The sequence below is a fragment of the Balaenoptera acutorostrata genome, chromosome 17 (assembly GCF_949987535.1).
Source record: "Balaenoptera acutorostrata chromosome 17, mBalAcu1.1, whole genome shotgun sequence".
In the NCBI taxonomy this organism is placed as follows: domain Eukaryota; kingdom Metazoa; phylum Chordata; class Mammalia; order Artiodactyla; family Balaenopteridae; genus Balaenoptera; species Balaenoptera acutorostrata.
The window spans coordinates 9,151,571-9,166,247 of NC_080080.1; the positions used below are offsets into that span (position 1 = coordinate 9,151,571).

The following is a 14,677-nucleotide window of genomic DNA, read 5'->3' on the forward strand; positions in this document are numbered from 1 at the left end:
ATCATGAAGTTGATTTCATGAGAACAATGCTTGTCTTCCCATCCAAATGGAAATTGTCAGTGATGGGTCCTGTTTCAGATTCTGCACCTCTCTTATCTGTCTCCCCAGGCCTTGGCGAAGTAAAGAAATGCTCAAGGAAAATGCCGATTCCAAAGTGCGATCTTAGGAAGCCAGTGTCTGTGGCTCAGCATTCTTCTCTGCTGTCTGTGCAACAGACCCTTTTGGCAGTCAGCCTATGGCATTCTCAGCAGAATGTTTTTTAAATGCATAAAATAAAATTAATAGGATTACACAAGAAGCCAATTATACTGAAATGCAGTTATCAAAATTCAAAACAAACCATTTTTGAAACAGTAATATATGTGCATCTTTAGTAATATGCTAAACAACAAGATCCGGCAACAAGCCTAATAAGTACCGTCATTGCAAAGCAGTGAAAAGAGTGAATGTTATTTTGAGATCTCTGCTACAACTATGATGTGATATCAGAACATCTGTGATTTCTATTAATGACAAAGGCATGGGCACTATTAATACTCCTGTGGTCTGCCTACTCTCATAATTGAAGGAAATCTTGTGGTCTCGGAAGACAGATGGATTTCGGTCCTCCTGACTCATTTGAATCCCAGCCTTGAGTAAGCCCCGCCCTGTCTCAGAAGGATGTCATCCCCCACCTACCCCACAAGGATGAAGGAGAGATGGGACACCAAGTGGAAAATGGAGAAACACAGAGGGCAGGTAGGATCTGAAAGCAGAGGGAGGAGTCTCATTTTCAGAAACAAAAAGACCTTTGTCCGCCCTGGTTTTCAGACAACAAGATCCAGTGCGGCTCCCGGGATATTTAACCCAGCCCGGCTCACAGTGGGGGTTTCTGGGCTTGTCCTTTGGAGACTGTCAGCAGGGACTTTTCCAACTTCAGCGTCTGCGAGTCTGCGAATTCACCCATCTGCTCATTTGGGCTCCTTCTCAGCAGGGCGTTCTCGCATGTGTTGACAAAAAAATCTTTTGACATGTAGAAGGTTAGTAATTTTTAGATTTCGCGAAAAGACGCTCAGAAATCTGTCTCCCCAGCCGGTCTTCCCCTTCCCTCCTTCTCTATTGAGTCCGCCTTCAGATTAATTTGGCAGCCTCGCAGTTTCTTCTCTAAGTCTTTTTAAGATTTACTTTGCAGACTTGGGCATCTAGTTCCCCCTGTGTATTGGCAGTGCTTAGTATGACCCGCATCTATTCCACGGTTGAGCAAACACTGATAATAACCATGGCTTGGACAGATGGAATGGAAAGAGGGCTGGATTGAGGTCAAGAGTCTTGAGTTTGAATCTGTGACTTAAAAGCTGTGTGACTTTGGGCAAGTTGCTCAGCGTCTCTGAGTCCTAGTCTTTTTCATCTGTGAAAAGAGGCTGTAACATCTACCTTATAGGTTGTAAACTCAGAAAACACAAAAGTGGTGAGCATACTGTCTAGCACATAGTAAGTTTCAATAAAGATTTTTCCTTTCTTTTAAAAAAGATATTGTTTATTCTTTTTTGCTATCTTTAATCCAGTTCTGTTGCAATTTCCTTCAGTCATAATTGTTGTCTCTCATTGATGCAGCATGTTCATTCTGTGCTAAAAAGATGAGAAAGTTGAAGGATCACTGATTAAGTACCAGCTCTGTTCCAAGCACTGTGCATGCATTACGGAGTCTTGGTCTCATAGCACCACTTCTCCAGGCGTTACCATCGGCGGTATTATCCTTGTTGTGCAGACTCGAGGGACTTGAGTGATTTCCCAGAGTCATGCGACTCTGCGTGGCAGAATGGGATCGATCCTGGTTCTGTCGGGTGTTCTCTGGAACACAGATTCTTCACTTCGTTTATAGTCCTGACCATGGAGGGTCGTTTGTTGTTATTGTTGTTGTTTTAAATTTTCGTTTCATTTATTTATTTATTTTAACTTCTTTTAAAAAAAATTTGTTTTTTGGAGGGTTACTTGATGTTTCAAAATAAGGCAGGTGTGACCTCAGCACCGAGTAGGCTAAAAATGCCTGTGAGGAGTGAGAAGAGATACCCATTTTGAATCAATGTGAGGAAATAGTTTTAAATGTCCCTCATGCCTGGAACCCCAGTGGGTGTCCTTGTTGGGGCCGGTGGCCTCCCCACCATTGAAGGTGCGAAGCGGGCCGCCTGCAGGGGGCTGGGCAGGGGCTCCCAAATGCCCATTCGGTTCCCTGGTAAGGAGAGTCTTCGACTGGACGTTCCTGAGGTTCTGTCCGTGGCTCTGGCCCTCCTCCTGAGTGATCTTTGCCGAGAGTCCCTTACACCTCAGGGCCTCCATTTCCTCTTCTGTAAAATTGATAAAGGGCCCCCGGCTCCTGCAGTGGTTGTGAGATAATCCAGGGCAGGTGCCCAGGACCATTTCTGAAGTGTGGGGAGGACACAGTAAACGTAGCTTCAAGCGTTATTTTCACTCCTACAAATAAATTATGAAAATAAAGGCTGGGTTCTTTTACGGTTTGTCTGAAGAGCAGCCCTGGAATCGAAGGCCTGTTCTGGGGCACCGTCTTCTGGGGCTGTGGACGAGATGGGGCCAGTGCAACGGCTGCACCTAGTCAGTGCTCGATAGATAAATCGTAGACGGTGATGGTCGTGGTAGTAAGATTTTAGTTTTGTTATTTAGGTTCAGTAGGTGGTTCCAAAGGCGGGCTTCAGATGTCACCAGTGAGAGCCAGTGCACACAGGGAATGTTCCATTATCCTCAGAGCGACCCCTGGACCCTATGAGGCTTGTGTGGGCCTGGAGGGTGGAGTTACTGACCTTCCTGGTTGCTTCTAACTCCCCAAGGCTGATCGGCAAAAAACAATTGTGCCTGGAACTCCTTGGTGTCATGTCATAGCTTTTTCTTACCCGCTCCCCCCGCCACCACCGCCCTGCAAGGGATAATACAGTGAATTCATTGTTTGCTTTTATTCGATGTGAGAGGGCGTGTAAATAATCTTTCAATAGTAGCAATCATCCATTCACGTGTATAATGCTGTGTAGTTTAGAAAACATTTTCCCATATGCCCTTTTGCCTTTTCACTGGTTCACTCAATCCACAGGTATTTATTCAGTGACTACTACGTGTTAGGAATTGTGTAGGCCCTGGGGAGCAAAGATAAATTGGATCCTTCCCCTGCCCTCAACTATGGCTACCTCCTTTCCATTCTTCAGGACCCAGCTCAGGGTCCCCTCTTACCTAAACAGCCGCCCACCTCCCAGCACTCCACTGAGAACTTCACAGTTTACACTTGTTTGTTTGTTGACATTTCTCTCTCTGCCACAAGTTTCCTGAAGATGGCAAGTGCAGAGCCTAGCACAGTGCATCAGACACAATCGGTATTTGATGAATGAATAAAATGTGACACACGAGTTCTAGAAAGAGCAGAGGCACAGGGAAGGGAGCAATATATTGTGCAGAAAAAGCAGGAGCTGTAATTTGATCCTTTAGTGTACCCTGTTAGATAGTACGATAGTTATTCTCATTTAGCATGCAATGAAACTGACCTGCCAGGAGACTCAGTTCCTGGCCGGACAGAAATAGAGCCCAGCCGTTCTGGCTCTTTCTCCTGGCTAGACAGTGACTATGGGAATGGTGGCAGTCTTAAGTCATGTGGACCAGAGTTGGACCAACACTGCCAATGGCAGGGGAGGGAAGGGCTGGGACACTACTGAAACTGAGCAGGACCCTTAGGGGCCTTGCCAGGGACAAAGCTCCTTGTCCCCGCCTCTTGTTTGTAGAAAAGCTTTAGCCTCCTAGGCCTTCCCCGAGTTCCAAAGAGCAAATTTAATCAGAGAAGTGAGAAAATGCAGAAACAAAGGAAGGCAGTCGAGCAAGACAAAATAATAATAGTTTAGCCATAAAATAAAGTCAAGAATCTTTAGTTCCTCCTCAAAGGCTATCAATAATATCCTGAGCCGTATCCTTGAGTTGTTTTGCAGATACTAAAACCCCCAACAGTTGGAGAAAGTTAACTGCATGCTGACCACCTACATGTAGACCCCAGACCGGCTGGAACAAGAAGGAGGGTGATGACTGTAATCCCCAAACATCACCCTGTTACCTCACCATCAACCAATCAGAGAATTGTGCATGAGCTGATCACGCACCCTGTGGCCCTCTCCTACACCCTTCCCTGAAAACCGTGAGGGAGTTTGGGTCTTTTGAGCATTAGCTTCCCATTCTCCTTGCATGGTGCCCTGCAGTAAATGCTGTACTTTCACCGTGACCCAACATCAGTGAACTGGCTTTGCCCTGCGTCGGGTAAGCAGACCTTAGTTCGGTTTGGTAACACTATTAAGTTCTGTGAACCCACTCTGTGCCAGGCACTATGCTAGGCATTTTGCATATGTTATTCTCCCCATTTTACAGATTCAGAAACTAAGGCACAGAGAGATTAAGCATGAGGCTCAAGGTAGTTACCCAGAGCTAGCAAGAGATGAAGCTGGATTTGCATCCAGATCTGGTTGATGTCAAAGCCCATGTCCATCCCATCTCTCCATCCTGCTGGACAGCCTGGGTGAAGGGAAGTTACCAGAAGTGAAATGCCTGACAGCCAAAGTTACCATAGAAACAAGCTGATTGCAGAGTTCTCAAGAGATTTTTTTTAATTTTAATAAATAAATAAGGCAGAACAGGTCATAGGAGAAGCCCACCTTTTTCTTGGCTCTAACCAATGTGATACCTGGCGACTTCCATTTCAGTAAGTGGCCTTTTAGCCCTTTGGTCAGTCACTGCACAATGATGTCAGTTTCACTCTGTGATTACATAACAGTGTCAGTGACAAAGTATAACCTTTGCCATTGGTTCATTCAACAAACCAAATCTTTTCTGTAAAGAAATATCCTGTAAAAATACTCTGTGAAAAAAAATACTCTGGGAAATATTTCTATAAAAATATAAATTTATTAAATTTTTCGTACATGGATGTCTCTGTTGAAACTACTCAACTCTGACTTTGCATCATGAAAGCAGCTGTAGGAAATGCTTAAATGAATGGGCATGCCTGTGTTCCAATAAAACTTTATTTATAAAAACAGACAATGACCGGATTTGGCCTACAGGCCATAGTTGCCAACCTCTGAGTCCAGAGCTCCTCATTTTACAAATGAGGAGATTGAGGCTCAGAGAGGCTCAAAGTCTTGTCCATGGTCAGAATTAAAAGGGAAGTAGTGCAAGCCTTGCCTTTGGTTGCCCACAGCTCTTGGAAGGATGGTCTTAGACGAGTGTGTTTGGAAAACAACATGTGCCTGTTTCTGCGATGAAATGCCTGCGAGCAGGACTCCCTGCATATGGAGATTCTCTTTCAGGCAGTTGGAAACTGGAAAATTCTTGACTTGGTATTTTTAGAAAAATGGCCTTTTCCCAACCATCAGTTTTCAATCTGGCAGTGTCAGTATCCATTGCCAGAGTTTTAATTGAAACATCAAGTTAAAGTTTTCTCTGATTACTTTGGCAAAGCTGCATAATAAAGTCTGCTTAATTGTTTTTCCAGAAAAATCATAAAGCTCGGAAATCCTAGGGAAGCTGCAGGTATTTAATGGGAAGGTGGGAAGGTTAGAGAAAGTGGTCCCTTAGATAATGGGCCACTTGGAAACGACTTGACAAACTTAGCCACTTCAGAGTAGGTGATGGAATTGTAAATTCTCTCTTTGGGGAGCTGTGGGCTACAGAGGGAGCCCCATCCTTTTGCCTTGCCTACCCCCGCCCAGCCTCACTGTTGACTGGATGCACAAAGTCAGAAATCTCATTTTGACAAGTATTTATTGAGTCCCGGCTCTGCATCAGGATTCATGTTAGGTGGGGCTGTGATGGAGAGAGAGCAGGAGTCAGGAAGAGGAGAGAAATATGCAAGGGGCACCGAGATCAGGCCCTTGTATTCAAGAGGCAAGAGTCTAGTGGGGAAGACAAAATTTGTGCATTACTGAAGATAATTCTAGTTGCTGTAACAGGACTTTAACCTAAAAGGTAATTTCTCTCTGATATAAAGTTCAGTTGGGGACTTCCCTAGTCGTCCAGTGAGTAAGACTCCGTGCTCCCAATGCAGGCAGCCCGGGTTCAAGCCCTGGTTGGGGAACTAGATACCGTAGGCATGCCACAACTAAGAAGTCCGCATGCTGCAACTAAAGATCCCGGGTGCCGCAGCTGAGACCCAGCGCAGCCAAAATAAATAAATAAATAAATATTTTAAAAAATAATAATAATAAAGTCCAGTTGGCAACACGGATAGGGCGTTAGTTGTTTCAATGCTTATGGGTAACAATAAATTAACGGGTAAAAAGCAGTGTTTTTCAGTGTGGTCCTTAGACCAGTTGCACCAGAATCACTGAGATGTCAAAATGTAGATTTTTGGGCTCCTCCTCCAGCTATTTTCATTCAGGAGGGTCCGTAGTCATCCCAGGAGTCCTGATATATACTAACATTTAGGAGTTACTGATGCAGACTGTAATAAGGGTTTAGGATTGACAAGCAGCTATGTGTGAGATTTTGGAGAGAATTTAAGGTTATTCTGAGGAGTTTAGACTTTGCCCTGTAAGGAGGCCCTGAAGATTTTGATCAGGGGAGTGACAACTTCAAAACGTTGCTTTGAGAAGATGAATCTGCAGCTGTGAGCTAGAAAGCCATTGCACATGTCCAGGAAAGGCATGCTAGGATTCAGTGTGATTAATACGTGCAAAGAACTTACATGGTTCCTGGCACGGAGGAAGTGAGCAACACATTTCAGTTGTGATGTTTACTCCTGAGCTGAGATGATGCCAATAGGAAATAAGAGGAAGGAGTATGGCTGAACTCCAGTAACGAAGATTGAATATAATCTGGGACCCTGGGTAAGTGGGCGGTTTTGTTTCTTTGCATGTATCCCTGATAGCATATTACAACCACTTCTTTACATTCAGTGGAATTTGAAGGAGGCTCTTGGTATCAGGACCGCAGTCCACAGAAAGCATCTTGGAGTTTCCTGATGGATCTGAGCGGGTTGAGGTCCTGGTAGGAAACCCTGGTTCCTTATTTCCCGTCCAGTAGCTTTCGTTTTCTGCAAATCATCCATTTCCACATGAAGAAAACATTTTCTTTAGCCTTCCTTTCCAGTGTCCTTCTAGCAGCGGTAATAAATAAACCTTCAAATTTCAGGTACATAACACAAGATTTCAAATGTTAAATACAGAGGGATGCTTTTCTCCATATGGTGATTCAGGGACCCAGGCACTTTTCATCTTGTAGCTCTGTCATCCTCTAGAACAGAGGTTCCCAAAATGTGTTTCTGGCCCGGTAGCATCACCTGGGAGCTTATTAGAAAGGCAAATTCTTAGGCTTCTCACCAGACCTGCTGAATCAGAAACTTAGGAGGGTCCCAGAAATCTGGGCTTTCAGACACGCTCAGGGATTCCGAGGCAACTCAAGTCTGAGAATCACCACTGCTCCAGTCCTCTGTAGCCCTCTGCTTCCCACCTGAAGGGGGAGGGTGGAGAGGTGTGGATAGCAGTGTTTTTGCACCACGTCCTGATGGATACAGGTCGCTTCCTCTCCCATTCCTACTGGAAAACACCTCCTGTGAAGCAGGCTGGGATTTGTAGTCTGAACATCCTAAAAGAATAAAAACCAGGTTGTGATGAAGAGCTTGCAACATGCCACCTGTCTTCCCATCAGTAAAGCAGGCACAAAAAAGCTCTGCCACAGAGTTACTGTGAGAATTCTTTGATAAAATGTAGTCTCAGTTCCTGGCTCAGTAAATTTTAGTTTCCTACCTATCCCGCCCCTGAACCCTCAAGATGGTCAGGAGTCATTAATCTTCCATCATTTCTGCTGCTTGGGAATGTTTTTGTTCTGCAAAGAACACATCCAGAGAGATCCATCCACCAGTCAACTCAATCAACAAATGCTTTGACTCTATACATAATGATTTTAAAGTAGCACTGAGTGAATTCTTACTATCTGAAAGGCACTTTAGGTAAGTGGTATCATTCATTCCTAACTTACACCTTGGGGGGTATGACATCTAGCTCCCTTTTTACAGAGGAGAAATCCAGGGCTCTGAGACATAAATTGTTTACAAAGGTCCCCAGCTGGCATGTGACAGCTGAGTTGGGCTGCCTGACTTTTTCTGCTTTACCTGGCTTGCCATCTGGGCTGCAGGAGAGACAGGAAAATAGAAGGTGGTGCCTCCAAGCCCAGAGAGCTCGCAATCTAGATGATGACATCACATAGAGACAGAAAAAGACACTGACATTAAACGTGCCAGTGTTTCATTCCTTACCTTGTTCTAGGGAGGAAAAAAACCCCCAGAAATTTAAGGCAAACTGACTCATAGAACGCCATTAAAAAGCCAGATGAGCTAAGCATATGAACGGTAGACACAGAGGCCGTGGTGTGCTCTGACGTCAGTTCAAACCATTTGCGTGTGTCACAGCTAAAATCTGCTGTACTGATGCACAGGGTGTGACACTCAAGCTTCCGTGGGAAAAGCCCCCATCTCCATGGTGATTGACTGTGTGTCTCAGACATTGTCTGAGGGGTTAGGAAGGCATTGGAGACAGCAAATCCTGTCGGAACAGTGGGGCCTGTAAGGAATGCCATGCTTTCTTGCCCTTGCCTTGCAATTCAGCGTCCTGGGAGAGCTGGAAATAACAGACAGACTCATTGCCAAGGAATTAAAATTGTGCTATTAACACTCCCCTCCGGGGATCCTAAGCATGCTGGTTGACACAGCGTGGCCTTGCTATTACAAGCAAATACAAATTTCCTGTCTGAAAATGCAGAGCACCTATTTCATCCAGAGAAAGAGGATAAAGTGCCACTCATATCCTAAAACCACCAGATTCAGTAGAAATTAGCTAAGCTTTCTTATTCTAGAATGGCTTAACATCAATAGCTGTGATTTGTTGAGCATCTACTGTATGCTGGGCACTGTGCCAGGCCCCTGTGCCTTAATTACTAGCAGTCCTTTCCACAGCCCTACAAGGTAGCTATTCCCACTTTATAAATGAGGCAGTTATGGCTCAGAGAGGTTAAGCGTCTTGCCCAAGGTCGCACAGCTCACAGGTCTGTCTAAGCTCAAGCCTGGGTTCTTTCCGCTAGAAGAAGAAAGAACCCTTTTTTCCTTTTTCCATGCTTCTCAACTCTAACCTTCGGAGCTTTTTAGAAGTTTATAGGTAATAAATGATTATAACAACTTATCCTACTGCATGCTTACTGAAGGTCAGGCTGTATTCTAAGTCCCTTTAACTTTCACAAAAACCCTGAATATAGGTGAAGCACCAGAGCACAGAGAAGTGAGATAACTTATCCAAGGTCACACAACTAATAAGTGGTAGACCATGGCTTTGAACCCAGGCAAGTGGATTTGCTTTATCGCTCTAGACCTGGAAGGCATCTGAATTTCTGGGGTGGGACTCTGGCACAAGTTGTGTTTTATTAAGTCCCACAGGAGATTCTGATAGAGTTGGAGTAGGAGCCCCTGCCTAGAAGCCCCTGTGTGTCTGCAAGTTCCATTCCTTCTGGCCACCTGGGCTCTCCAAATAGAACTCACTGCACACCAGCCTCAGTGGGCCCCAGTTGTTAGCATGACAGGAGATGGCCAGGAAGTTTTGGGGAAATGACACCAACACACAGCCCCACCTGATTGTTGGGGGCAGTGGGGGTGCGGCTCTGGTTCTTCCTGCGCAGCTCAATACTCAGCAGTTACCTGAGGCTGTTCCAGCCCAGTCCTTTGGACACCTGTGGACAGAGGCTGAGCCAAGGGGGGAATTTAAGATGAAGCAGCAAGCCTAGCTTACGGGCCAAAAGCATGGAATTTGGAGGCAGACTGACCTGGATTGGAACCCAGTTTCACCACTTGCTAGCTGGGTCAACTTGGCAAGTCACTCAGCCTCTCTCAACCTCAGTGTCTCAGACTGGGGATGATGATATACCTATAGGATCATAGTGAGCGCTACATTAGATATTTTGAAGATGCTGGGCTTTGTGCCTAACACAGAGTGAGCTCTCAGGTTGCCTAGGGAGAAGTGGGTGGGGTAGAGGGACCGGGACCTGCGCTAGAGCCACTAGGGTGAGACATGACGTGGCCAGCAGTGACCCCGAAAGTTCAAGATCTCCAGCCTGGTGGGAACGCACACTGTCCAAGGAGCGAGGCAGTCTCTGGGCACAGGCAAAGTGAGGGCTCAGCACTGGGAGCCCACTCTGAAGTCACAGATGTGTCTACAGGCCAGCTGAGCACTGAGGCTGCCGCTCTAACCTGGACCATTAAATCAGACAGAGACCACCGCATCCTCGGCCCCCAGTAAGAGGAAGATACGGGCCCCGCTCCCTGCCAACATCCTAAGACCTCTTTCCTCCTTCCTGACTTCATTTCTCTCTCTGTTCTTGGCCTCTGTAGTAACTTGTTTCTTTCGCTTTCATCAACAAGATTTTCTTTGGACCTGATGATGGTTTAACATTTACAGTCTGCATAGGTGGACTTCTGGTTCCATCTGCCTCTGGCCATTTGAAGTAATAAGCCAGCAAACCAGCCTCCGCCCCAGGAAACCTCCTTAGCAGCAACCTGTTGGGCTGTGCCCTTGAGCACAGAACTGGACAGAGTGGTGAGTCAGGGTAAAGCAGTCAAATCAGTCTCTCTATGGGAATCAGGGCCCTAGGCCCGAAAGTGAGGTTCTAGCCCCAGGAAGCTAGCCCTTCGAAGAGCACACTGAGATCTGAGATCACTGTCACAGAGTGGACAGGTTACCAGGCAGATGCCAGGCCTAGGACTAAGTGTAAGAGCTGGAGCAGCCAGAGTGAGTGGTCCTCTGTCACCATCCAAACTAGCAGTGAGCTTAGCACCAGACCAGCGGGATGAAGGAGTGATGCCAACTCAATTTTGACTCAGTGGGAAACCAAAGCAATGCAAGGAGCGTCAGCTTTGGGGTCAGAGAGATTAATCCCAGCTCCTCCTCTTAGTAAGTATGGAATCTTGGGCACTTCCTCAGCATCTCAGGTCCCTTGATTAAAATGGGGACAATGATGGTACCCATTCAAAGGTTTGTTGGCCAGATTAAATGAGTCAGTGCCTCCAAAGGACTTAGGTCATGCATAGTAAGAACTCAGTAAATGGTGTTGGTATTTCAGTTCAGGTTACGCTCTGATGTATAAAACCTAAGTGACAAAAGGGTGAGATATTTCTTTTCCCTTGTTTTCATGAAGTCTGGGCATAGCCTCTCCAAGGCTGGTGTGGCAGCTCCAGGATGTCACAGGGGACCCAAAGCACCTTCTATTTTTTGCCTCTCCCCTCCTTAGCATGTGCCTACATCCTCAAGAGCATATGGTGATACCGGATGGCTGATAGAAGTCCCATCCCCGGGATGCAGCCTGCTGGTCTCTGCCTCTTAACCTCTGTACATACTATTCCCACTGCCTGCAATGCCCTTCCCCCACCTAGTCATCCTGGACCCCTCAGCTCAGAGGTGACTTCCCCGCAGAAGTCTTTGCTGACACCCGCATTAAGGATTAGACCTATCATGTCAGACTGTATTGATCTGTCTCCTTGTCCATCCCTCACCTGGCGTAGCCTGATAATGAGCTCCTTGAACGTTGGAGGCTTGCCAACACCTCCAAGAGTCCACAGTCCCTAGCACAAGGCCTGGAATAGTGTAGGTGCTCAATAAATATGGTTGAGTGGAAGTCTGAATGAATGAGGCGGGCTTGACCGCCACTCACCTCTATACATTTCCCCAGCACAGGGACCCTTGAGAGACCTGTGTTGCATGAGACATTGAATTATCATTGGGTTCATGATGCCCCAGTAGAGAATTTTGGGGGGATTGATTTGTTTTGTTGATTATTTATGCTTTAACTTCTTTAACGGCCATGCAAAATGTTTTTCCTTTAAATAAATAAATTTGAGGACAAATTTTTTAACATTTTAATGAATTAACAATTATCCCTAATATTCAAAAAAAGTGCAAAGAGTAATTCAATAAACACCTATGGACCCACCATCCAACTTGAGCATAAGATATTATGAATGTGGAAATAGAAGCCCCTTGTGTACCCCCTACCCAGGTTAATCCCTTTGCAGAAGTAACTACTATTCTAAACATAGGGTTTATCACACATATGCATTTGATATACACGGCCAGGACAAACAGGAGATGGGTGAGGATAATCATGCCAGTACAGGGTTGATCCTGTTATTTAAAATTTTTTTGATACTTTATTCATCATGGATTTTTTTTGCATTAATTTTGATCTTTTAAATATTGCATTAAATATCTTGATTGCTGAGACCTTTGACATCCCCCTAAATTTTCATTGGTAACAACTTTACTGAGGTATAATTCACACAACCCTATAGTTCACCCATACAAAGTGTATAATTCAGAGTTTTTTTAGTATGTCCATGGAGTTGTGGAACCATCACCAAAATCAAATTTAGGATATTTTAATCACTGCAAAGGAAACCTTATACCCCTTAGCAGTCACTCTGTTCTCCCCTCTCTCCAGGCCCTGGTAACCACTAATCTACTTTCTGTCTATGGATTTGCCCATTCTAGACATTTCATTTAAATGGACGTTTCTTGTATCCTGTCCAGCTTCTTTCATTTACCATAATATTTTCCATATTCATCTGCAGTGTAGCACGTATCAGTACTTCCTTCCTTTTTATTGCCAAATAAGATTCCATTGTATGGATACACCACGTTTTGTTCATCCATTCATCAGTTGGGTTGTATCCACTTTGGGGCTGTTCTTACTAGTGCTATGAGCACCTGTGTACAAGCACCCCCTTAAATTTTGTGTATGAGGCGAGCGTCTCATTCCCCTCACCCTAGTCCCAGCCCTGTTGCTACATATGAAGAGTTTTGTTCTGTGGCTAAAGCGAAAACCAAGAGAGCAGCCTGATTCCCCAAGCAGAGTGTGGACATTGGCCTCCAGGGCTGTGCAGGTAAAGGCTGGAAATGGGGAGCTGCCCAGGGGTAGCAGCAGAGTCATCTTTGATACCCCCCCAAGACTCCCCACTGCAGTCTTTCCCGTTCTTCCAGTCACATCTGCTGCCACTGCTGCCACCAGTGGGTCCCCACTCTGTTTGCCACCGTCACATCCTGCCACTTGCATCTTTTCTGCAGAGGGACGACTGCATACTGCCTCCCTCGTCCTAGCTTCAAAACATCCTCCACCCTTTGGGAAGCCTGCTGCAGAGCAGGGGATGAGGATGCGGGCCAGTCGGAGAACAAAGGATGTCTCCGGGGGTGGGGACGCACATGCACAGTGAGAACGGGACAGCGGGTCATTTGGTGCAGGTCCGATTGGCAAACGGAGCCCTGCTGGGCAAGGCGGAGCACACTTGATCGGGCAGAGTCAGGCGTGGGTGAAGGTGGCCGCACTTAAGAAGCATGATATTAAAAAAGATACCTCTCCGACTTCAGGGAGAAAACCAGTACCTCAGCAAGGATCAGTGGCTTCAGGACATCCCACCCGAACCCCGACTTTTTTCAGTGCACTCCAGATACAGAGCTGAATTGCATGCACATTCCTGGGCCCCTGTCCCTCTTCTGCCTCTGACCTCCTTAGAAGAGATTTAAATTTTAGCGCTGTTGTGAACGGTGAGTCTGTGTGGGGTTTCTTTTTGGAATGATGAAATGTTCTGGAAATAAGCTGTAGTGGTGGTTGCCCAACTTTGTGAATATACTAAAAACCAACAAATTTTACACTTTAAAAAAGTGACTTTTGTAGTATGGGGGTGAGGTTTCAATAATAAAAGAATGAAAGAAAGAATAAATGAGAGGATGAATATGTGATTAGATGGATGGATGGAGGGTTGGAAGGATCAAAGCAGAAATGGATAAACAAAGAACTACGGAAGCTTCAAGCAGATAACATTTTATTTTAGCTGCTGTTTTTCCAAGGATGGGAGTAGGTTGGGGAGCATTCCACGGTGAGAAGCAAAAAATATCCTGGGTTAAAACAGTAGAATTTCGTTCTATTATTGATTATTAATTTTATTCCATTTTGGTCAAATGTATTTTGTATGATTTCAGTCCTTTTAAATATTTTGAAACTTGTTTTACGGCCTAGCAAATAGTGATCCTGGAGAATGTTCCACGTGCACTTGAGAAGAATGTGCATTCTGCTATGGTTGGAAAAAATGTTTTGTAGATGTCTGTTGGGTCTAGTTGGTTTATGCTGTTGTTGATCTCCTGTCTGGTTGTTCTGTTCATTATTGAATATGCAGTATTGAAATCGCCAGTAATTTTTAAATTGTGCATTTCTTCTTTCACACTGAATAATCTCAACTGACTTCTCTTCAAGTTGGCTTATTCTTTCTCCTGCCAGTACACACGTGATGTTGAGTTCTTCTGGTGAATATTCCATTTCGTGTAATGTCCTTTTCTAATTCTGTCTCCTTATTGATATTCTCTACTTGGTGAGACATTGTTCTCGTACTTTAATTCTTTATACATGGTTTCCATTAGTTCTTTGAACATATTTAACCTAGCAGACTTAACATCTTTGTCTAGAAGTCTTTCATCTGGGCTTCCTCAGGGATGGTTTCTGTTGACCTGTTTTTTTAATATATGAGCAATACTTCCTTGTTTCTTTGCATGGCTTATTTTTTGTTGGAAACTGGACACTTTAAATCATAAGATTTGGCAACCCTAGAAATCAGATACCCTCAGGATTTGTTGTT

General features: G+C 45.0%; 1 protein-coding gene across 2 annotated transcripts in view; it reads left to right on the forward strand.

Moving 5' to 3' along the window:
- KCNQ3 (potassium voltage-gated channel subfamily Q member 3) overlaps nt 1-14,677 on the forward strand; it is a 306,180-nt gene that overhangs the window by 167,299 nt on the left and 124,204 nt on the right. The window lies entirely within an intron of this gene.